We start from the raw sequence: 24,413 nt of genomic DNA, 5'->3' as shown, positions 1-24,413 counted from the left end.
GGTTCATGTGTATCATATAAAAATACCATATGTACCATGTGCCCACAATTCCAAGGATTCTATAATAGTCACTCTGGAAGGGGGCTGGGAATCTGGCTTTATTTAAAAAAAAAAATTCCTCCATGTTGTTCTGTGATTTACTGAACTTGAGTCATGCTCAAAGCGTGCTCCTCTCAGACCAGCGGCACTGACCTACCATGGACACTGTTTAGAAATGCAGACTCTCAGGTCCTACCCCAGACCTGCTGCTCGATAATTCACATTTTAACATCCTCAGGGAATTGTAGGTACTTAAAATTGTGAAAAATACAAAACCATTTCTCTACAGTTCCCAGGGCCCCATTTAACTCTATAAAGTTTCAGAGTCCAGAGGCCAAGGTTTCTAAGGGCATAAGATTATGAACTGTCAAAAGTCTAGATTCTTTAAGGTTCTAGGATTCTAATATTCTGAGGTTTTAGGATTCTAGTGACTTCTGGCTCTCAGATTTGGGTCTTCTAACTTTCCACGGTTCTAGAATCCTAAGGGTCAGAAGTTGTAAAGCCCCCAGTACTGAGCATCTCTGGGTCGGGGGAAGGGTGCTCACAGGAGATAATAATCAGTCCTCTTCCTTCTCCGTCTCTCCTCTCTCTCCTCACCTCCCGACCTCTTTCCTCCCTTCCCTCTCCCCATTCCTCTGTGTCTCTCTTTCCCTCCTTGTCACCCTCAGGTGTGCCAAGTAATCTGCAGCCTCCCTGAAAGCCTGGATGCTGATCATGTTAAGAACCGCATCCGTAAGTCACAGCCTGGGGAAGCAGGGAGGGGGCTCCCTCTGCAGCCTCAGGGGGCGCACACTGCTCTATCCCTGCAGCGCTGGCAGGTCTGGTCAGGGGTCCCTGGAGAAGCTGAGGACCCTTCGTCCTGAGTAAGTCTGCAGGCTATAGAAGAGTCCCCACAGACTGATGGCCTCTGTGGGCCCCTGAGAACTTCTGCTGCCCTCCTTTGTCAAACCAATAGAACCCGCTGCCCGGAATGATGTGAGAAAGAGGACAGGCCAGATCTGAGTTCAAATCCTGGATGTGCTACTTAACAACTGTTGGGTGGGGGTCAACTGGCTCCACCTATCTGAGATTCAGGTTCATCCCGGGTGAAAGGAGATTGTAAACACGGCCGAGATGAGGAATGGAAAAAAAGCAGAAAGAGCCTAATATCCAGTAGGCATTGATGATAAACACCATCCCTTCCCTTTGCTCTCTTATGAGGAGCTACAGGTTTACCTCCAGCCCCTGGGGGCTTTCCTTGACCTGGGTCTCTGGCACGACTGAGGTTGCTGGGGCTGTGGGGCAACAGAAATGGGGTGAGTGACAGGTCAGGGTCCTGCATGCAGTCCTTCTAGGAAACAGCCACAGGCCCAGTTCTTGGGTGACCGTTCCGTGCTTCCTGTTCACCACTTCACTGGACCCCTGCAGCAATCCTGTGGGGGTGGGCAGTGTCATCATGCGCATGTTTCAGGTCATCTAACTGAGGCTCAGAGACATGGAGTGACATGTGAGTGGTCCCATGCCTGTCAGTCTGACGGTCTGGATGCTGGGAACCACTGGTGTCTGATTTCTATTCAGCTTTCCAGAGCTGGAGGCTGAAAACTGCTACTGATTTCCTCTTTCAGGTGAATTTCAGGAAGCCCAACAGGAACAGTGAAGAGCACAGATGAGGAAAACTGCTGCGAAGCCCGCCTGCTGGTGAGGACTGTGCTCGGTGCCGTGGGATGAGGGAAGATGAGATTCCCCACAGGGGCCTGTGGAGAAGCAGAAACAAGCTTGGCTTTTCTTCTTTCTCTAGTAGCAGACTGAGCCCTGATCTTGGTCATGGACCGAGTCCTGACCCTAAATCACACACCCAGATGACACTTGATTCTGCTCCCTGACTGAGCCTGGAACAGTCAGACTGAGCTTTGACTCCAGTAGTTGACTGAGCCCTGATGCTGGTCGCAGTTACCTGCATCTCAGTCTGATCCCTGATCCTGATCATACGCTGAGCCCTGAACCCTGGCTCCTCTGGGCCCTGATCAGCCTTTTCATATCAGTCACTGTTGCTAAGGTGAGGGTGTGGGAGAGTGAGGGGATGAGGAGGGGTCAGTGCCAGGTGCCAGAGAAAGACCCCAAACCACAGGTGCCAGTCTGTCCCCAAGCCTCAGAGTTGCAGGGTTTGGGGGAAGCACTCCTGCAGCCGTGCCTCGTGAACGCAGGAGCTGGTAAGGGCCCTGGCAGCTCTGTGACTCACACCAGGTCTCCTTCCAGATTTGAATCTTGACTGAATCACTGAACCATCTCCCTCTGGGACAGTCGGTGCTGCCACCATCCATTAGGAGGGACAACTGAGCCCAATCAAAGGACACCCTCAGATACTCGTCCCCACAGTCAGGACACCCTGTACTCATCACCCTCCACTCCCAGCAATAAAAAGACATTTCTGCACCTCCTGCGTGGTCCATTGCATTCCTTCCATTAGGATTTCAGGGATGGCGAGGGACGGGCAATCAGGACAGTGGAGAACTGGATCTCCACTGGAAAAGTTGAAGGGACTTTCGGGATTATCCAGCTGCCACTTATTTTCTTACGCATGGGAACATGAGGCCCAGGATGGGCAAGAAAGTGACTCGAGTCACAAAGGGACAGCCTCACTCTGCTTCTGCAACACCACCACCATGATGGAGGGTTGTCTTCACCAGCACACCTGACCTCATGACTTTCTGACAGCACCCTTCTGCCAGGAGACACCACTCTTGTCCCCACTGGACAGATTAGGAAACTGAGGCTCAAAGAGGACAAGTGACTCCTCAAAGTTATGTGATAGCAACTGGCAGGACTAGATTTAAACCCATGTCTATGGGATCCCTTGCTCAGAGAGGTGACATCCTGTCTCCCATACTCAGCCACCTCTCCCCAGCCCCTGCAGGTCCCGCTGTCCTGGCCTTGGTCTCTTCTTCCCAGGGCTGATGGGGTTCCTCCTGTGGCCCCTCTGTCTTCTCAACACGCAACCCCTCAGTTTCCCGTTTGCCTTGGGATGAGGAGCAGAGACCCCTTACTCACAGCTGGGTCACCTCTGCAGAGCTATCACCCAGGCTATCCCCTCAGGGTCCTTGGGCCTCTCCTTTCCATGAGGGCATCTGACTTTCCTGCCAAGAGGCCCAGGGAAGCTTTGCCCATTTGCCGAGGAGCCATCTCAGTGCTGTGTGCAATTCTCTGAGGGAAGAACCACTGTTGTCCTCATGGGAGACTCAGGTTAAGCAAGACCAGGGCCACACAGAGGCCTGTACCAGCGGCTGCTTCACTCAAGGGCCTTCTGTCGGATGAAGGCTGCCTCACAGAGCCAAGTCATCCAGGAGGCGTTTGAGCCCCTGGGGCAGCTGGAGGCCTTGGACCAGCTCTCCTGCGCTCTCCCAGGGGACCTCGGTTCAGGCTGTGCTGGGGCTCCTGACACACGTATGATGAGAGGTTGGTCAGCGTTGAGTTTGACTGTCCTCTGCCCTTCAATAGCCTTGTGACATCTGGCAACTCACTAGAGCCGCGCTTTTCTCACCTGCCCAGGGGAGTTAACAGCAAAACCTCCCTGTTGCAATGCTGTGACAATTAGAGACAATGAGTGGAAAACGCTTAACCCAAGACTGACACTAGTGTGTACAAGATGAATGTCAGCCTCGACACGCTGGAATTACTGTCAAACAATGTTGAGAAAACCCATATTCAATCTTTATACATTATATCTCACTCAATTCTTATTTATACTGAGTGATGCAGTGAAGGATCTTGGTGTGGGTGTGGCAACTGAGTCTCAGAGAGGGTAAGTGAGTTCTCCAGGGCCACACAGCTGGTCAGAGGCAAAGCTGGATTCCATCTGAAGTTGGCCTCCTCCAGAACTGGTTCATCACCTGCTGGATGTGTTTCCTTCTCAGTCTGTATTTTGTGACAATCCCAACTCCCACACAAGTCCACAAGGAGGGCGCACGATTCAGGACTTCTCTTGAGCAGAAGCCCACTTTGGTCAGTGTTGAGCCTTTGTCCAGGCTGTTCCACCACCTGGAACATCATTCTTTCTCTCCCTCCAGCTTTTCAATCCCCTTAGCCCACCACACTGCTCAGTAGCCATCTTCTGCTAATTGGGAGCCCCTGATCAATGTTTTCCCAAAAAAGAGATCATGTTTTCCACCTGGTAGGTCTTCCCAAGCTACCTTGTCATTATTGTCCCATACAGACAGAGGGAATGTCAGCTCTCATGATTATGGTTCACACATTTTTAATACTCTTTTTTTTCCATTTTTTAGTGGGAAATATTTGATATTCATTACTGTATAAATTAAAGGCAAGTTTTATTTTTGTGTATTATGACAATAGGTTAAGCTAGAATTCATCTTCTCATATAGATACAATAAAAAATAATGAAAAAGTATGACACTTTTTCCTTGTGATGAGAACTCTTAAGATTTGCTCTCTTAACAATGTTCCTGTATATCATGCATCACTTTTAACTATAGTCAACATGCTATATATTACATCATTAGTACTCATTTGTTTAGAACCCATATTATGAGGAAGAAGAGCAATAAATGCCTACATTAAGAAGTAAGAAAACCCAAATGACCTAACTCTATACCTTAAGGGACTAGAAAAAGAATAAACTAAGCCCTAAGTTACCACTGAAAGACACAATAATGATTATAGGACGAAAAAATGAAATAAAGAAGACAAAAAGAATAGAAGATTTAACCAAAATATTAATCAAATTACTATTGGTCCTTTGAAAATGTAAAAGAAATGGAAAAGTCCTGGGCTAGATCTCACGACTTACAAGAGGGCTTTAGGTGTTCACATGTTTCCTGGGTCTGCTTTGTCCTCAAAGATGAAATTTAGACACAATTAAATGGAAAAGTTCACTAGAAAATGAAGCTATAAAAGGGGATGAGACAGTGTATCATTTTAATGCCTGAAGTCCTCCCTGCCACAAACATTCCAGCTCAAATATTCTACTCACTTCCTATTTTTTAATTTTTGTTGAAGCCAGTTTGACTCGGATCCTGCCATTCAAATCCACAGGAAGTCCTGACAAGATATTTGTAGACTCATGTCTTCCTCCTCCATTCTGACATCTACTCGAGGGTCACTCAACCATATTGTAAACATAACAGACTTCAAAAGCACAGGAGAGCTGAGAAGTCATCATTTTCACCTCTTTGCTTGAAATTCTAGGGAGACTGGCCCATAGAAGGAGAAGGACTCATCTAAGGCCACATGTGACTTGAACACCACTTACTTTCCTTTTTCTCTTCACATATTTTAGATTGTTGGAATTATCTACTTGGGTAATAGCCTTTTACCAAAAAACCTAAACAACTTATTACCTGATAAGTTTGCTTAAACTTTAGATGCCTGAGCCCCTTCCAAGATATTTAGGGTCAGGGGTTCCTGGATAGTCTGGCCCGAGTGTCTGGCCAGAAATAGGAATGACTGGACTAGATGGCCCAAAGGTACTTTCTAAATTGAGTTCTAGGAGCTGTGACTGACCCCACCCCATCCCACCCCCGCCTTCCTCTGGACCCCCAGCTCTGCCTAGACATGACCCTCACAACCATATCTGCTAATCCTGCTTCATCTTGCTTCATCTCAGCAGGAACCAGGCAGGGGGTGTTCCTGTCCTGAGGGGTGTGATGCTGAGAAGGGGAGGATGACTTGGTCAAGGTCAAAAGATAGAAAGAGGCAGAGCTGGAGAGTGCTCCCAATTCTGCATCCTCTCCTATCGAGACTGGCTGTTCCAGCTCACAGCCTCTGAAGCAATCATGAGTCACAGTGGTTGACCCCAGTCTAGCACCCAGGAGGGAAAGCAAATGGCTGGTTCAGGGCTTGGCAATGAGGGTACACGTTCAGCATTGGTGCTCGTGACAAACCACTAAGGAGGCAGGGAAAATACCCTTTTCCAGTGAAGGATACTGAGGTTCAAGAAAGGCAGGTGATTGGCCCAGGTCTCACAAGGACAGGGACCAGCATTTGAGTCCAAAGGGAAGAACCTTTCACTCAGATTACATCCAGGCCAGCTGGTGGGGCAGGAGAGTGCTAGGCTTGAATACCCTGCTTATTCCTTGACCTCTGCTGTTTGAGTTGGTGGTTATGCCTGACACACTGGGCCCCTGTCAACCCAGAACACCTGGTCAAAGATGCACAGATGAGTGCCCAGTTGGCATCAGGCTGGGAGCACCGGTAGAGAGCTCCAGGTCATCCAGGGCCCATGTCCTCCAACCCAAACCTGCATCAGTAGGTAAATGATGAGTGTGGCTAGGACAAAGTAGGGGTAGGGCTGCAGGCTTAAGGAATATGCTTTCATCACCCTGACTGTGGTCCCGTCTTCAGAGCACAGCCCAGGGAGATGTTGGCAGCCCAGGTGCCCTAGGCTGGGGCTGGGACATGCAGGACTCCATTCTGCAGAGACTTGGACCCATCAAAAGACCACCCTCCTCACTGGCTGTGCCCAGTTCTGCAAATATCAGAGGTCCTCCTCCCCTTGGTGTGGGGATAGAGGTTAGGGCTGTGGGAAAACTTAGGAAGAAAATTTTTGACCCCAGGATCACAGCCCAGGGGTTGGAGAGTGATGTAGTGAATTCTGACTCAGTATTGGCCCCAGGCCTTAGCTGTCCCATTGTAAAATGGCCAAAAAATCCGGATGCTGGCTAAAAAATACCTGGATCCCCATGGCAAAAAGGGTACAGAGGAGGTGGTGCTCAGAACTCAGCTCCAGGTTCGGGCAGACTGCCTTTGAATCCTCTATTTCCTGTTGCTGGCTATGCAGCCTGGACAAGAGACCCATCTCCCTGAGTCTCAGGTCACTTCTTGGTGAAATGAGACTAAGCATGGGACTCTCCAGTCTTCCCAGGAGGCCTTAGTGGTAAAGAACCTGCCTGGCAGTGCAGGAGACATAGGAGATTTGAGTTTGATCCCTGGGTTGGGGTGATCCCTTTGGGGACAGCATGGCAACCCTCTCCAATATTCTTGCCTGGAGAATCCCATGGAAAGGGGAGCCTGGCGGGCTATACTCCTTGGGCCGCCAGAGTTGGACACGACTGAAGTGACTTAGCGCTCCCGCACTTGGGATTCTCCTCCCAAGTGTGCTGGGAAGATGCGGTGGGCACACATGTGTAGTAGGCCCCTGATACACAGTTACAACAGTGGTGATGATGATTATAGCTGTTCCTGGTGTCTGGTCACTTCCTCCCCTCCACCTCAGGTCTCCTATCTTTACATGACCCCACTGCACAGTGTTACGGAGAGAATGAAGTGAGGAGATGAAACATCCCATATGCTTTATGTTTAATCAGTGGCAACTACATTTCTTATTTTGTATGCTATAAAGATAGCATTGAGCTAGATGGGCTCAGACTTCCAGTAGAGCTGGGGTATTGTAATTTCCATTTTTCTACTAGACATGGAGTTATCTCGCATTTTACAAGAGGCAGCAGTAGCCTGGGGCCCACCCCAGGTCTGGACTCACTACATCACACTGGTCCCTTGATCTGTGTTCCTGAGGTAGAAAAACTCTCTTCACGATTCTGGCACAGCCCTCAGCTCTGTGCCCACAACCAGGGGAGTAAGGGCCTGGACGTTTGCAGAAATGGGCATAAACAGCCTGGGAGGTGAGTCTGCTCGAGGGAGTCGAGTCCAAGGCTTGACTTGATGGGGTCCTCCGTGTCCCAGCCTCAGGCTTGGGCACCTGCCCTGTGCTCTGATGACGGGACCATATTGAGTATGAGGAACACTAGCTACCCAAGCCTCTGGTCCTACCCCTACTTTAACCTGGTCACGCTCACATTAAAGTGTTACAGGTTCCTGCTGAGGTGCAGGTAGGTGATGGGAGGAGACTGACCCTGAGTGACCTGGAGCTGTGCTGGTGCTCCCAGCCTAATGCCATATGGGCACTCATCTGTGCTTCCTGGCCCAAGTGTTCCGGGTTGACCTGAGCCCAATGCACCAGGCATTACAACCAACTCAAGCAGCAGAGGTCAAGGAATAAACAGGGTATTCAAGTGCAAGGACTTTCCTGCCCCACCAGTTGGCCTTAATGTGATCTGAGAGAAAGGTCCTTCCCTGAGATCGCAAATGCTGGTTCCTGTCCTTGTGAGACTTCGGCCAGTCACCTTCCTTCCCTGAACCTCAACCAGAGGTTTCCTCAACCAGAAAATGGAGCTTTCCAAACCTATTTAGCGAGTTGTCTTGAGCACCAATGGTGAAAGTAGCCTGCAGTGCCAAGCAAATGGCCAGGTACTGCCCTGGACTTACTGGGGCCAAAGAGTGAGACTCACTGCTGCTCCCAGAGGCTGAGAGTTGGAACAGCTGATCTCGATGGTAGAGGATGCAGAACTGGGTGCCCTCTCTAGATCTGCCCCTTCCCATCTATTCCACCCTGAGCAAGTCATCCTTCGCTTCTGAGCCTCACTTTCCTCAGTGAAGAAATAAGGACAGTAACACCCCCACCTGGTTGCTTCTGAGATGAAAAAAAAAAAAGGTGAAGCAAGATAAGCACCTAGTATTGTACAGTCATGTCTAGGCAGAGGTGGGGTTCCAGAGGATGGTGTTGGGATCAGAGCTCTTAGAACTCAAGGTCAAAAGTACCTTTGAGCCACCCTAGTCCAGTTACCTCCACTTCTGGTCAGCCACCCTACAGACCGTGACTCTAAGTATCTAGAGAGGAGCTCAGGCATCCATAGCTTAAGCAAACTTATTTGATAATTTTATTTAATCTTTTCTTTTAGAAATATATTGCCCTGGCAGAAAACTTCAACAGAACTAAAACATGTGAAATGGAAGAGGAAAATAAGTTGGGTTCAATTCACATCTAGCTTTGGCTGAGTCCTTCTCCTTCTCTGGACCATAGGTGCCCCAACCTTCCCAGCAAGGAGGTTAAGTTGAACTCTAAGCACTCCTGTGTCTTTGATGTCTGTTATGTTTCCAATGTGGTTAGTTGACCCCGGAGTTGTCACCTAAAGGGAGGAGTTAATGTGAAACTATAAATGTGTGAAGTCAGGACTTGTGAGTTTGAACAGCAGGACCCAAGTCACACTGGCTTTAAGAGGTGAGTTCTGTAAAGAGGGAATGGTCTGTGCAGAGGGCCAAGGCAGCAATGAATTTTATATTTTTCTGGAGAAGAAGGAAGACAATAGAGCCGTAGAGAGAGAGGTATAGGTGCGTTTGGGGTGGCAATGAGTAGATGACACAGGAGCTATGATGGGGACTTCTGTTTAAGGTGAGAGCTTTAACTTCTGGCAGCTGCATTGAGAGCAGAGGGGTTGGGGGCAACTGTGCAGAGGGATACTGCATATATGTGGATATACATAGAGGCAGACTATTTTCACTCTCAGGAGAAACTCTACTGACTCAGTGGAGTGGGCAGATGGGGGAGGGTGGGTCCTGAGCAACCTGTCATTGCAAATATTTTTCCTGAGGTTGGTTCCACTGTGAAGGATGTTATGGAGAGCACTCGGACACAAGGCAAGGTTTGGGGAGAATGACTTCATTGGTCACTGACCCTGATTCTACTATGGGCCGCGAGTCTAGCCCCATCTCTGTCCCTCTCTTACAGGCTGGCTGCTTTCCCTCTCTGAGCCTGAGTTTGCAAATGCTGATAAAATTAAGCTAGATGATCATTATGGATCCTTCTACCAGAATATTCTCCAATTCATCCATTCACAGTTTCAGCCCCAGCCCCCCACCCACATGACCACCATGTTGGTAGCTGGAGGCTCCATGAGAACCTGCTCTTACTCTTGGAACAAAACCTCTCCATAGCCACCCAATTCAAGCATCCTGGCTGACCTTTCCTTTGGAAGTCTCTCTGTTCACTCTGGACAGGGCTTATTTTCATTGGAGTCTCTTTGGATGGTTCTGGACCCAGCGTTTGTTTTCGGGGGCAGCCTCCCTCCCCATCGCCATCAATATAAGTACCATCACCACCCAGCAGAATTCCAGGAGACTGTGCAGAGGAGCAAGGACTTTGTAAGTATTTTTCTTCAAACCTGTGAATGGTGGGCTTCCCCCTTAATGTCACTCCACATGGAGGCCTGCAGAAGGCTTTGGGACAAGAGGCATTTGGATTAAATTAGCCCCTCAGTTGTGTTTGACTCTTTGCGACCCCATGGACTGTAGCCTGTCAGGCTCCTCTGTCCATGGATCTCTCCAGGCAAGAATACTGCTCTGGTTTGCTATTTCCTTCTCCAGGGGATCCTCCTGACCCATGGACCAAATCTCGGTCTCATGCACGCACTGCAGTCTTTACCATGAGGCACCGGGGAAGCTCTTCAGACGGCTCTAATGACAAAAGGCAGAGGGGTGGGGCCACTTGAATTAGCTAATATTTTGAATGGAGCAAACTAAGAAATAGATTCAAGTGGGAGAAATGTCAAATTGATGATGAATGCAGTGTCATGATGTGCTGCCCACTTATTTGTTCATACTTTTATTTGTCAAACTTTATTTTGTTGTACTTACTAGCGGCAGTTTTTTACTTTGAGTTGGGGATTCAACTCATCGTGAAATACATCACAATCCCCCCTCTAAGGAATTCACAGCCTGGTGGGAAAGGCAGCCAAATTGTCACTAATTGGGACCCAGGACTCTTAACAGTGAATAAAGGCACCAAGATGGTGGAGTGAGTCCACCTAACCTAGTGTTTGAGGAGAGTTGAAGAGGACATGATGTCCTACTGAAGCTGGAAAGTCAGTAAGAAGTGATTCAGCTTAAAATGAAAAGAAGGAAATGTTCCATGCAGAGAAGTTAGCATGTGCAAAGGACCTCTAGTAAAGAGAATTGACCTGGAGTCAAGCTTGACTTTTCAAACAGTAGGTCCTTCATTTACTGGTTGTTCATCTCTGGGCAAGTTTCTCTAGCTTTTTGACCTGGGTTGCCCGTCTGTAAGAGAGGAGATAACTGCATCTATCTTCAAGAACTGCTGAGTGTAAGAGTCATAGGTGCTCATCCACGATCCTGTTTCCCTGTGGGTAATTCTCACTCCTGTTCTTCCTGTGACTATCCAGATGTCAGGACAAGATATTTCAGCTTTGGAAACTTGTTCTCTTGTGCGGCCTGCTCGCCAGGACCTCAGCGTCTCTTCTTGACAATATTGGCAAGGATGTTCTGAAGAAGCTGAAATCTGGTCTTGAGGAAGGACTTGACAACCCTGACAGTACACTTGAGAGTCAACAATGGATGATCAGTGGCACCTGGGCACTTGCTTCCTACATACTATATCTGTATTACCAAAGGCTGCCAGCAGAGGCTGCTCCTTATGGATGGTTTACTGAGAGAGGTGACTAACTGATTTCTGGTTCATTTGTTTATTATTTTTCTAGAAACAGGCAATACTTACCTGAATATCACTTTACATCTTATATCATGGTAGACTTTGCTAATATATTCATAGGATAAAATCCTCAAAGTGACATTTCAAAAGTTCAAAAGGCTTGCATATTTTAATTTACAGCACATATTGACAAATAATCCCGTATGTTAATAGTTTCTCCAATCATCTGTGAGAGTATCTTTTTTCTACTCTCTTGACAGCACTGGTTTGGACAACTGGGATTTTTTCCAGTCTCACAGATGAAAGGTTATAATTCATCACAGCATTTCTCTAATTATGAAAGCATCCACTCATTTTTTTTTCATATTTCCTAGCCATTTATGTATTATAATTTAAATATTTAATTTATATTTGTAGCAAATTCTTCTGTTGGGTTATCCAATTTACTTAGTAATTTGTATTAACCAACTGGAAAAGAATTTTACCTAGCCTAGGTAGCTTTAAATTTACCTACCTTTCTAGTGAATCATATTTCCTTGTCATTCTAATTTCTTGGAGGACCTTGGTCCTTTCACTTTTTGGAAATGTTACTAGGACATTGCTAAACATTCTTTGTAGGAGAAGCTAACTTCTGTAAAGGACTGACCTTCAAACCTTGCCAGGGCTTAGGCAACCTCATAGATATAGGAGGGATCTACTTTCCAATTTCATTGCTGGTAAAACAGCAATGCTTCTGAACCCAGAAGCAGAGGTGTCTGCATCAGAGTCGCCTAGTAAGTTCTAAGACCAGATGTAGTTTCCATCGCTGCATCGTTATAACTAGGTACTGTCCATTGCAGAGCCACGTTGCAGTAGTTTGATTACGTACTTTTTCTTGCAGCCTTTTCTTCTTCTTTGAGCGAGTTGTTGCCTTGTTGATTCTCATTTGAATTATTTTCTACACATATTTTCTTAATACTTTTCAAATGTGCCATTCTATATCTGCCATGTCACTTCCTCTATCAAACCCCTCTTTCCTCTGTCCATTAGGATTCTCTGTTCTTGTTCTCTTCTATTAGTTAATATTTTTCTAGGCCTTATGCAAAGCTGTCATTCAGAGACTCCTATTCGACAATCTGTATATTTTCTCTGATTCTAGATTTTCCATTTCTTGTTTTATTCTACATTTATTTTGCTTGTATGAGCAGCTCATTAGTGCTCACTACTAGAAGCTGATGTGCAATCAGTACCTATTGACTGCTCAGTGGGTTGATTGCTTTGTTGATGAATAATGAGTATGTATTAGCATGAAGTCAGCATAAAAAGAACAAGGTCTCCTAGCTGTGTGACTTTGATCAATTCCTAAAACTCTTGATCTTTAATTTCCTCATCTGAAAGTACAGATATTAATAATACCTACTTTATGCAGTTGTCGCAAAGATTAAATGAAATAACATAGGCAAATATTCTCATTTAGTACCTGGTGCGTGGGAGCTGCTTCATAAGTTGTGTACCACACTAAGTGGAGATTGTTTTTGCAGCTCTCTTGCGGTAATTGAAGACTGCTGAGGAGGACCCGGAGAAGACTGAGGAAGCTAAGAACTTGTTGGAACAACTCATTTCTGGAATTTTTGAAGTAGTGGAGAGGCTTACGGGGTGAGTTGATGCTTCATTTGGAGAGTTTTGTTCCCAGAAAAGAGAATACATCTCTTTGGGGACATAAGTTTAATATCAAAGACAAAAAGTGAAAGTGAAAGGCTCTCAGTTCTGTTTAGTCGCTCAGTCGTATCCGACTCTTTGCAACCCCATGGACTGCAGCATGCCAGGGCTTCCCTGTCCATCACCAACTCCAGGAACTTGCTCAGACTCATGTCCATCGAGTCAGTGATGCCATCTAACCATTTCATCCTCTGTCATCCCCTTTTCCTCGTGCCTTCAATCTACCAGCCTTAGGGTCTTTTCCACGGAGTCAGTTCTTTGCCTCAGGTGGCAAAAGTATTGGAGTTTCAGCTTCAGCATCAGTCCTTCCAATGAATATTCAGGACTCATTTCCTTTAGGATGGAGTGGTTTAATCTTCTTGCAGTCCAAGGGACTCTTAAGAGTCATCTCCAACACCACAGTACAAAACTATCAATTCTTAAGAGTGCTCAGCTTTCTTTATAGTCCAACTCTCACACCCATACATGACTACTGGAAAAGCCACAGCTTTGACTAGATGAACCTTTGTCAGCAAACTAATAATGTCTCTGCTTTTTAATATGCTGTCTAGGTTGGTCATAGCTTTTCTTTCAAGGTGCAAGTGTCTTTTAATTTCATGGCTGCAGTCACCATCTGCAGCGATTTTGGAGACCAAAAAAATGAAGTCTGTCACTGTTTCCATGGTTTCCCCTTCTATTTACCATGAAGTGATGGGACCAGATACCATGATTTTAATTTTTTGAATGTTGAGTTTTAAGCCAGCTTTTTCACGCTCTTCTTTCACTTTCATCAAGAAGCTCTTTAGTTCTTCTTCGCTTTCTGTCATAAGGGTGCTCTCATCTGCATATCTGTGGTTATTGATATTTCTCCCGGCAATCTTGATTCCAACTTGTACTTCTTCCAGCCCAGCATTTCAAATGATGTACTCTGCATATGAGTTAAATACCCAGGGTGACAGTATACAGTCTTGATGTACTCCTGTCCCAATTTGGAACCAGTCTGTTGTTCCATGTCTGGTTCTGTTTTTTCTTGACCTGCATACAGATTTCTCAGGGGGCAGGTCAGGTGGTCTGGTATTCCCATCTCTTGAAGAATTTTCCACAGTTTGTTGTGATCTACACAGTGAAATTTGCTCAGTCATGTCCAACTCTTTGTGACCCCATTGACTAATCAGGTCATGGAATTCTCCAGGCCAGAATACTAGAGTGTGCTGCCATTCCATTCTCCAGGGGATCTTCCTAACACAGGGATTGAACCCAGATCTCCCTCATTGTAGGCGGATTCTTTACAAGCTCAGCCACCAGGGAAGCCCATAGTTGGTTGAGTCACTCAAGTAGACAGAGGGTTCCTCTTAGAGTGCAGTGCTGTTCTGTGCTTAGTCGCTCGTCCTGTCGACTTTTTGCAACCCCATGGCCTGTAGCCTGCCAGCCTCCTCTGTCCATGGGGATTCTCCAGGCAAGAGTACTGGAGAGGGTTGCCATGCCCTCTTCCAGAGGATCTTCCCAACCCAGGGATTGAACCCAGGTCTCCCACATTCCAGGCAGATTCTTTACCAACTGAGCCGCCAGGGAATATGAATAAACTTGTGTGTTCTTACAGAGCAGAAGTGGTCTGAGGCCAACTCCACCAGAGCTTGGGAAAATTAGAGGGCTGTGGGGGATGTCCAGGTATCTCATGGGTTTAGACTTTCTCTTCTCTGATATCAGGGTCAGGATGAAAGTTCTCTTCACCCTTCCTCTACCTGTTTGCTGGTGCCTAAATTCCCTTTCCCCAAGAATAAGACTTTTCTTCTCTGAATATAACTGAATTTAAAAGTATGAATGGTCTCAGGAGAAAGGAAACTAGAATTCACACCATGTAGGTGGCCCACACGTGAAGTCTGGGAATCAAGCAGCTTCAGGTTCTAATTCTAGCTCTGCATAAAAAGGAATGAAATAATGTTGTTTGCAGCAATAACCAAATTAATGTAGAGACAATCATACTAAATGAAGCAGGTCAGAGAGAGAAAGACAAATATCATAGATACCACTAATACATAGAATCTAAAATATGATACTAAAAACTTATACAAAAAGACTCATGTTCGAAAAAAATTCACAGTTACCAAAAGGGAAACAGTGTGGAGGCTAAATTAGGAGTTTGGCATAAATATATACACACTACTATATATACAATAGACAACCAACAAGGACCTACTATATGGCACAGGGAACTATACTCAATATTTTGTAATAACTTATAAGGGAAAAGAATTTGAAATAAAAATACATCTATATCTCTATATATCTATATCTGAATCACTTTGTTGTATGCCTGAACCTAATGAAAAGTGAAAGTGTTAGTCAGTCAGTCATGTCTGACTCTTTGTGACCCCACAGACTATAGCCCACCAGGCTCCTCTGTCCATGAAATCTCTAGGCAAGAATACTGGAGTGGGTTGCCATTTCCTTCTCTAGGGATCTTTCCAAACCAGGGATCAAACCCAGGTCGCCTGCATGGCAGGCAGATTCTTTACCCTCTGAGCCACCGTGGAAGCCCCACACCTGAACCTAGCATAACATTGTAAAGCAACTAGATATCAATCAAATAAAAAAGAACAAATTCTGACTCCGGCACATATTTACCCTTGGAGTCTTGAGGGAAATCACAGCTGTCTGATCGTCAGTCTGCCATGCCATCCAGGGGAGAGAATCCAACCCCTGAGCAGGACTCTCATGAGACAAAAGGCAAGGTCTATGAGGCTCAAATACTCAGCACAACGCTGGCATAGACAAGAGCCGAGCAATGGCTGTCAAGAGGAATGACAGGGTGAATTGTGGTTTTTGCACAGGGTGAAACTCAGTAACCTGCACATCCTGGATGGCACATTCGAAGAGACTCCTGATTGCAAAGGTGCTATAGTGAAAATCCCCATCACTGCTGAAGTCAACGTGAACCTGTGAGTATGTCTTGGAACTTGACGTTTGGGAGTGGCAGTGCACCGTATGGCTGCACCGATAGATCCCCAATTTGAAATCAGGCAATTTCTACCCTGCTACCTTAGTCTCTCAATCTATAAAATAAGAAGGTCTTTGCAAGTCTAGAATCCTAACCTTTAAAATGCTCTAACAGACTTTTCCTATAACCAAATCTCTTTTAAAAAATCCCCCCATGAAATACATTTTCAAAATCTTAACACTTTTCTAATTATAAAACTTGAGAATTGAGAAGACATGATCACTTATAACTCTTTGGCAAAGTTTACCCCAGCATCATTTTGTCTCTCAAAATTCTCATTAAATGGCAGTGACCAGTATAGGCCATATAGCAGTGTACAGAATGTAATGAAGAGCATGTGGAAATTATATGGAAAATATAATTTCTAGGTCTTTTAATTACTTTGAAGATACAGAGAGATAGGAAATGTAGGACGTGTAGGAGTCTTTATAAATTAAAGTGCACTATGACTTCATCATTCATTAGTTATGAGATCCTGAGATAGTTACTTAAATTCTCTATACCACATGTTTCCTCATTCTGAAAATAGAGATAGTGATAGTACTTTTAGAAATGGTATTGCTGTAGAGATTAAATGGATTAATCCAGGTAAAATAACTTTTTGGAAATACCTAACATAGTATTTTCTTAGGAAATGTTAACTCATTTTTATTTTAATCATTGGTGTGATACTCTATATAAATTTCACATGAGCCAAACCCTTGGGGCCAGGAGAAGAAATTCCTAATGTAAGAATGTAAATACCATAAAGAATACAGGTATTATTGACATTGTGCATTTGTTGTTCATCACCTAAGTCCTATTTAACTCTTTGTGACCCCATGGACCACAGCACACCAGGCCTGTCCTTGTCAATAGACATCCCATATAATGTCCACACAAGAGAGAGATTAAAGTGGGCAATGTGAAGAGTCTTCTCCACCTCTGTTCACTGTGAACCTATTTCCCTGCAGGCCTGTGTTGGGTGAGATTGTCGACTTGGCCCTCAACTTGGTCCTCCAGTATAGTGTCAGCGTTGAAACTGATGAAGAGACTGAAGTCTCCACCGTGGTCGTGGAAGAATGCAGGAGCGATCAACACATCATCTCTCTCAGCGTGCTGGGCAGGCCAGGTGCACACATCTCAGCAGAGAGGGGGCGTCGGAGGAGCTGGGACTCGTCATCTCAGCACTACTCCTTACCTGGGAGGGAGCAGAGTGCGAAAAGAAGAGGTTAGACTCTGGAATCAAGTTAGCTTTGCCACTAACTTGTGATTTTGTAATCAATTTAGCGTCTAGATGCTTCAGTTTCCACATCTGTAAATGAAAGATGGTAAAAACACCTAACTCATAGGCTACTGTGTTAGCCAAATGAGAAAATGGAAGTGTTTACCATACAGCCTGGCACGTACTAAGCTCTCAGTAATAATAATATCCATGCTGACTTTCAGTCTCTTTGTTTGTCCCCTTACTGAGACTGGAGTGTTGATCTCTCCAACCATAACTGTGAATTGCTGTATTTCACCTTTCAGCTTTATCTGTTTTAGTTTCATGTTTTTTGAAGTTCTGTTGTTAGATGCATGCACATTTAACATTGTTATGTCTACTTGAAGAACTGACTGGTCTCGTATTACATAGTGTCCCTCAATAATAATAATAATAATAATTCACTGTGTTTACTTTCCTGCCTCTTGTTAGGAGAGGGCAAGAGGAATACTAAATATCTACTATGGGCTCTAATTTCAGATTGTCCCCAAATCCTCCTCCTCCCACTGGAAAATTCCCAAAAATGACGTCTTGAAAACTGAGCCCTCTCCATTTAAATCACTGATCTCTGATAACCCACCAAATCTACATCTTAAACTGTGTGCTTGAAAAAAGATGTTTAGTCCCAGGAAGAGGGTGGAAGGAGAAAGGCTGATCCTGGTCCTGGCTGGGAGAGAATTAGCCTGGAAGCTGAAGGCTGGGGCAGGTTGGCCTTGGGAAGGAATGAAACTGAGTCATGTGCAGAGGTCAGTTCATCCTCCCCAACAAGGTATCTGATCACAGCTTTACCTACAGACCCCCAAAAGAAAAGATAGAACAGGTCTGCAGACTACTGGCACATGGAAAGACTGAGATGTAAGTCCAAATGCCTGAGCCCTACTGGACACTGCCTAGCCTATAGCACCAGGGAAACCATCCTGCCTTCCGGGTCTCAGTGTCCGTATCTGTAAATGGCATTCCACTCTGCTGCTCCAAACCCTCTGGGGACTTTTCTCTCCACTTTAGGTGGAATCTCAGACCCTCCCAGGGTCATCTAGGCTCTACCTGATTTGGATCCACACCTTGCCCACTCTGCCCTAGACCGACTAGCTTTTGCTCTGAGCCTTAGACAAACTCCTTACACTCAGAACCTGTGCTTGGGCTGCTCAGGCATCTAGGACACATTTCCTGCATTCCATTTTCATATTTGTCTCATCATTTATGGTCTAAAACAAGCTTCCTCTTCTTTTCTCTCATAAGAGTCTACTCTCAGCCTTCTCAATACTTGTCACAAGTTGTCTTTAAATATTCAATCGTATGTTTACTTCATTTATTCCCTCAGCCAAAAACGTGTGGAGCAGCTGCTCCATACAGGCAGGCACCATTCTGAGCTCAGGAGAAAGTACTGGTGACTGCTGGCAAGGTGCTTGTTCTCATGGAGCTTAGTCTCTGGAGGGAATGACAGACAGGGGAGCATTCAGTCCAGTAGTAAAAAACCCACATGGAAAATGTTCGATTGCCATCATCCCTGGGCAGAACAGCACACCTAACAGGGTGCTATGACAGAAGCCCTCCCTTAGGCAAGCAGTCACAAAGGCTGCCCTGAGGAGGTGACAGTTACGCCGAGAACTGAAGGTGGGAAGGAGTCAGCCTTAGGAAAACGTGATAATACTGGATTGGCCAAAAAGTCTTTTGGGTTTTTCCATAAGCTCTTGCTGGAAACTCCAAACAAAACTTTTATCCTACCCAGTATTCAGGTACCACATTAGGAGTTGCTTGTGCTTTGCTCATCACTGTGTCACCAGTCAGTCTTGCTTTGAGCACATAGTTGGTGCTCTCTATCTATGTATTAATGAATGAATGGATGACTAGATGCACGCATGGATGGAAGAATGGATGGATGGATGGGGAGAAGAATGGATAGATGGATAGGAGAATGGATGGATGGTTGGATGGAAGAATGGAGGATGGATAGAATGGATGGTTGGATCAGTGAGGTCTCAGGGTTGTGATGAGACTATCATGAGTTATTGGGTTGAGCTGCTGGTCAACCATGGGGTTCTAAGTGATGATCCCCCTGGGTAGAGGCCCAAGTCACCTGGCTTCAAGGTGTTTCCCCTTCTTCTGCCCTCTTCCCACTGCTCTTGCTTGGCTGCTCTGCCAACTTCACCGACCTTTATCAGTGTCCTCTCTTCTCCAGGCGCACTGGACTGCTCAACGAGGTTGTGGACTTTGCAGTCAATCTCATGAATGAGGCGTTGCCCCTGGTAACGCATTATGAGGTGAGTCCCCCACTCCTGGGGTGCAGAGCCAGGCCTAGTGGGGGCAGGTGTGACTTTCCCTGGCTGGACTGTACTCTCTGGACACCTTCTTTTCTGAGGGGCAAACTTCCTTGGGGCAATCATTTGCTACCTGCCCCCCTTCACTTAGCCTGGCCTGGAGAGGAGGTGAGCAGGGGCCTGACTGGAGCCGAAATCACTGGGTCCCACACTTAAACCATTTGCCATACACATGGACTGCCAGTAGGCCTTTTAGCTAATACTTTTCTTCATTCAACATAATTTTAATTCATTTAAATTAAAAAAATACTGTACATACCATAGTTCAGATTCATGTGCATCACATGAAAAAAACCATTTATATACCATGTGCCCAAAATTCCAAAGATTCTATATCAGTCAACTCTGGAAGTGGGCTGGGAATCTGGTTTTATTAAAAAAAAAAGTCCTCCATGTTGTTCTGTGATTTACTGCACTTGAGTCATGCTCACAGTGTGGTCCTCATACCAGCAGCACTGACCTCCCATGGACGCTCATGAGAAATGCAGACTCAGATCATATCCCAGACCTGCTGCTCAGTAATTTGTATTTTAACAACATCCTCGGGGAATTGTAGGCACACAAAAGTGTGAAAAACACAAAACCGTTTCTCTATCATTCCCAGGGCCCCATTTAACTCTACAAAGTTTCAGAGTCCCGATGTCAAGATTTCTAAGGGCATAGTGTTCTGGAATGTTAAAAATCTAGATTCTTCAAGATTCTAGATTTCTAATGTTCTGAGGTTTTAGAATCCCAGTGTCCTCTGGTTCTCAGATTTGGGCCTTCTAGGTTTCCACTGCTCTAGAATCCTAAGGGTCAGAAGTTCTAGGGCCCCAGTACTGAGCATCTCTGTGGGTGTGGGGCAGGGTGCTCACAGCAGGTAATAACCAGTCCTCTTCCTTCTCCGTCTCTCCTCTCTCTCCTCACCTCCCAACCTCTCTCTTTCCTTCCCTCTCTGCATTTCTGTGTCTCTCTCTCTTTCCCTGGCTCCTTGTGACCCTCAGCTGTGCCCACTGGTCCACAGTTTCCTTGAAAGCCTGAATGCGGAGTATGTTAAGAACCACATCGGTAAGTCACAGCCTAGGGAAGTGGTGAGGGGGCACCCTATGCATCCTCACAGGGGAGGGCACACTGCTCTATGCCTTTTGCATCAGCAGGTCTTGTCAGGGCACGCTGGAGAAGTTGAGGACTCTTTGTAGTGAGCAAGTTAGGAAAGTGTGGCCGGAGGCCTCCCTGAAGACCGATGGCCTCTTGGGCCTCTGAGAGCTTCTATCTCTCCTTTGTCACACTGGCAGAACCTGCTGCCCAGAATGATGTGAGAAAGAGGACTGGCCAGATCTGGGTTCAAATCCTGGATGTTTTCTTAGCAACTGTTGGGTGGGGGTCAAGTGGCTCCACCTCTCTGAGCCTTGGGTTCCTCCCAAGTGAAAGGAAATTGTTGACACTGCTGAGCTGATGAGTGGATTTAAAGAAAAAGCAGAAAGAGCTTAATATCAAGTAGGCATTGTTAATCAACATCGCCCCTCACCTTTTATTTCTTATGAGGAACTATGGCTTCACCTCCAACCCCTGGAAGCTCTTCTTGACCTGGGTCCCTGGCAAGACTGGGGTTGCGAGGGCTGGGGGGCAACAGAAGTGGGGTGAGTAACAGTGTCAGGGGCCTGGAGGCAGTTTTTCTAGAAAATAGCCACAGACCCAGTTCACTGGGCCATCACTCTGTGCTTCTTATATACTATCTCACTGGATTCTTGGAATGACCCCAGGGGGATGGGTAATGTCATCATACCCATTTTATAGATGAAGTAACTGAGGCTGAGAGAGATGGAGTGACATGTAAGAGGTCCATGGCTTTCAAGTCTGACCCACTGGATGGTTTCAGCCTTTAGTGTCTGATTTCTATTCAGCTTCCAGTGCTACAACCTGAGAACTGCTACTGATTTGTTCTTTCAGATGAACTGTATGAAATCCCAGAGACAAAGTAAAGAGCACCGATGAGGAAAATCTCTGTGATGCCTGCCTGCTGGTGAGGGCCAGGTGCTGGGCCCTGGACTGAAAGAGGATATACACCCCCAACAACACACACACACACAGGGGTCTGTGGAGAAGCAGAAGCAAAGCTTGGCTTCTCTTCTTTCTCTAGTAGCCGCCTGAGCCCTGATCTTGGTCACAGACTGAATCCTGACCCTTAATCACACACTCAGACTGCACTTGATTCTTCTCCCTGACTGAGCCCAGAACCCAATCAGGCATAGCTTTCACTCCAATTGTTGAATGAGTCCTGACTGAGCCTCTATCCACTGGTCATGGATAGAGCGCTGACCTGTATCTCAGTCTGATCCCGGATCCTGATCATGTACTGAGCTCTGAACCCAGGCTCCTCTGAGCCTTGTTCAGTCTTTTCACTTCGGCCATTGTTGCTAAGGTGAGGGGTTGGGATGGTGAAGAGATGAGGAGGGGTCAGTGCCAGGTGCCAGAGAAAGACCCCAAACCACAGCTGCCAGTACCCCCCCAGCCTCAGAGCTCTCAGGGTTTGTGGGGAAGTACCCCTGCAGCCGTATTTGCTGAACATAGGAGCCGGTAAGGGCCCCGGGGTGTCCATGCCTCATACCAGGGTCTCCTTCCAGATTGGTTCCCGGGGATGTGACTGAATCTCTGTACCTTCTCCCTCTGGACCTCGGTGCTGCCACCATCCCCAGGAGTGACAACTGAGCCCAGTCAAAGGACACCTCTTAGATACTTCTCCTCACAGTCAGGACATCCTATGTTCATCACCCTCCACCTCCAGCAATAAAAAGCCATTTCTGCACCTCCTGTGAGTCCCGTTGCATTTCTTCCACTGGAATTTCAGGGAAGGCAAGGTATGGGCCATCAGGGCAGCAGAGACCTGAATCTATAGCTGGAAGGAAATTTTGGGATTATCCAGCTCCACTTCCGTGTCTTAAAATAGGAACACTGAGGCCCAGTATGGGCAAGAAGGTGACCTGAGGTCACATAGAGACAGCCTCACTCTGCTTCTGCTGCACCACCGCCATGTTGGAGGGCTGCCTTCACCAGCACACCTGACCTCAAGACCTCCTCATAGGACCCTTCTGCAGGAGACAACAATCTTGTCCCCATTGGACAGATGAGGAAACCTAGGCTCATAAGGACAAGGGACATATTGAGATTACAAGGTAACATCTGGCAGGAGTAGGTTTTTAAACCCATGGGTACGGGATGCTTGCTCAGAAAGGAGACGTCCCTCTGAGTACTCAGCCACCTCTCCCCAGCCCCAAGCAGGTCCCGCTGTCCTGGCCTTGTTCTCTTCCACCCAGGACTGATGAGGATTCTCTCATGGCCCTTCTCAACATGCAAGCCCGCAGTTTCCCCTTTGCCCTCGAGTCTGGAGCACAGAGCCCTTTACTCACAGCCGTGTCACCTCTGCAGAGGACAGACCCAGGCTATCACCTCAGGGACCCTGGGCCTCTCCTTTTCAGGATGCCATCTGACTTTCCTGCCCAGAGGGCCAGAGAACATTTGCCCATCTTGCCATGAGCCATCTCAGTGCTGTGTGCAATTCTGTGAGGGAAGAACCACTGTCGTCCTCATGGGAGACTCGGGGTAAGAGAGGCCAGGACCACACAGAGGCCCGAACCAGCGCTGCTTCACTCAAGGGTCTTCTGTCTGAAGGATGCCCCACAAGGTCAAGTCACCGTAGGAGGCCCTTGAGCCCCTGGGGCAGGTTGGGGTGGGGGGGCCTTGAAGCAACTCTCCCAAGAGACCTCAGTTCAGGCTGTGCCGGGGCTCCTGACACACGTGAGGTGAGAGGTTGGACAGAGCTGAGCATGACCTGGCCTCTGCTGTTGCCGGCTGTGTGATCTCAGCCAACTTACTTAACCTCTCAGAACCACAGTCCTCAAACCTGCCCAATGGAGTTAACAGGAAAACCTCCCTTGTCGTGTTGATGTGAGAATGAAATGAGTCAATGAGTGGAAAGTGCTTTACCAGAGTCTGACTCTGGTGAGCACAAGATGAATGTCAGCCTCAACACACTGGAATTACTGTCAACCAGGCTGAAAAATCCCGTATTAAATCTTTATACACTGTATCTCACTCAATTCTGATTTCCACTGAGTGATGCAGTGAATGGTTCTTGGAGGAGGTGTGGCAACTGAGTCTCAGAGAAGTGAAGTGAATTCTGCAGGGCCACACAGCTGGTCAGAGGTGAAGCTGGATTCCGTTGGAAGTCAGAGCTGGCGCTTCCCCTCCTGGCATAGCAAAGGGATGAGAGTTTTCCTCTCTGTCTATATTTTGTGACAATGCCACTCCCACAAAATACACAAGGAGGACTCACAATTCAGGGCTTCTCTTGAGAAGTAGCCCACTCAGATCAGTGCTGAGCCTTTGTCCAGGCTGTTCCACCAGCTGGTCATCATTCCTTCCCTCCCTCCAGTTTCTCAATCCTCCTCTGCCCACCACTCTGCTCAGGAGCTGTCTCCTAGTAAGTGGGGGCCACGCCTCAATGTTGCCACAACAATGAGACCATGTTTTCCAGCTGGTACCTCTACTCAGGCTATCTTGTCATCATTGTCCTATACAGACACACAGTTCAGGAAGTGTCAGCTCTCATAAAAAAGGTTCACACTTTTTTAGTAATCTTTTTTCCACTTTTCGTGAGAAAAAAGTTGATATTCATCACTGTGTAAGTTGAAGACAAAAGTTTGATTTCTGTGCAATAGGTTAAGCTATCATTCAAGTTCTCATATGGATACAATCAAAAAGAAAAAACAGTTTTTCCTTGTGATGAGAACTCTTCTAATCTGCTCTCTTAACAAAGTTTTTATATATCATACATCACTGCTAGCTATAGTTACCATGTTGTACATAGTATCCCTAGTGCTAAAATGT

General features: G+C 46.5%; 1 protein-coding gene across 1 annotated transcript in view; it reads right to left on the bottom strand.

Moving 5' to 3' along the window:
- The window catches only part of LOC122448453 (short palate, lung and nasal epithelium carcinoma-associated protein 2A-like), a 78,752-nt gene that overhangs the window by 31,226 nt on the left and 23,113 nt on the right, over window positions 1–24,413 (bottom strand). The window lies entirely within an intron of this gene.

This window comes from Cervus canadensis, chromosome 10 (assembly GCF_019320065.1).
Source record: "Cervus canadensis isolate Bull #8, Minnesota chromosome 10, ASM1932006v1, whole genome shotgun sequence".
Classification (NCBI taxonomy): domain Eukaryota; kingdom Metazoa; phylum Chordata; class Mammalia; order Artiodactyla; family Cervidae; genus Cervus; species Cervus canadensis.
This window is presented reverse-complemented; position numbering and strand designations above follow the sequence as displayed.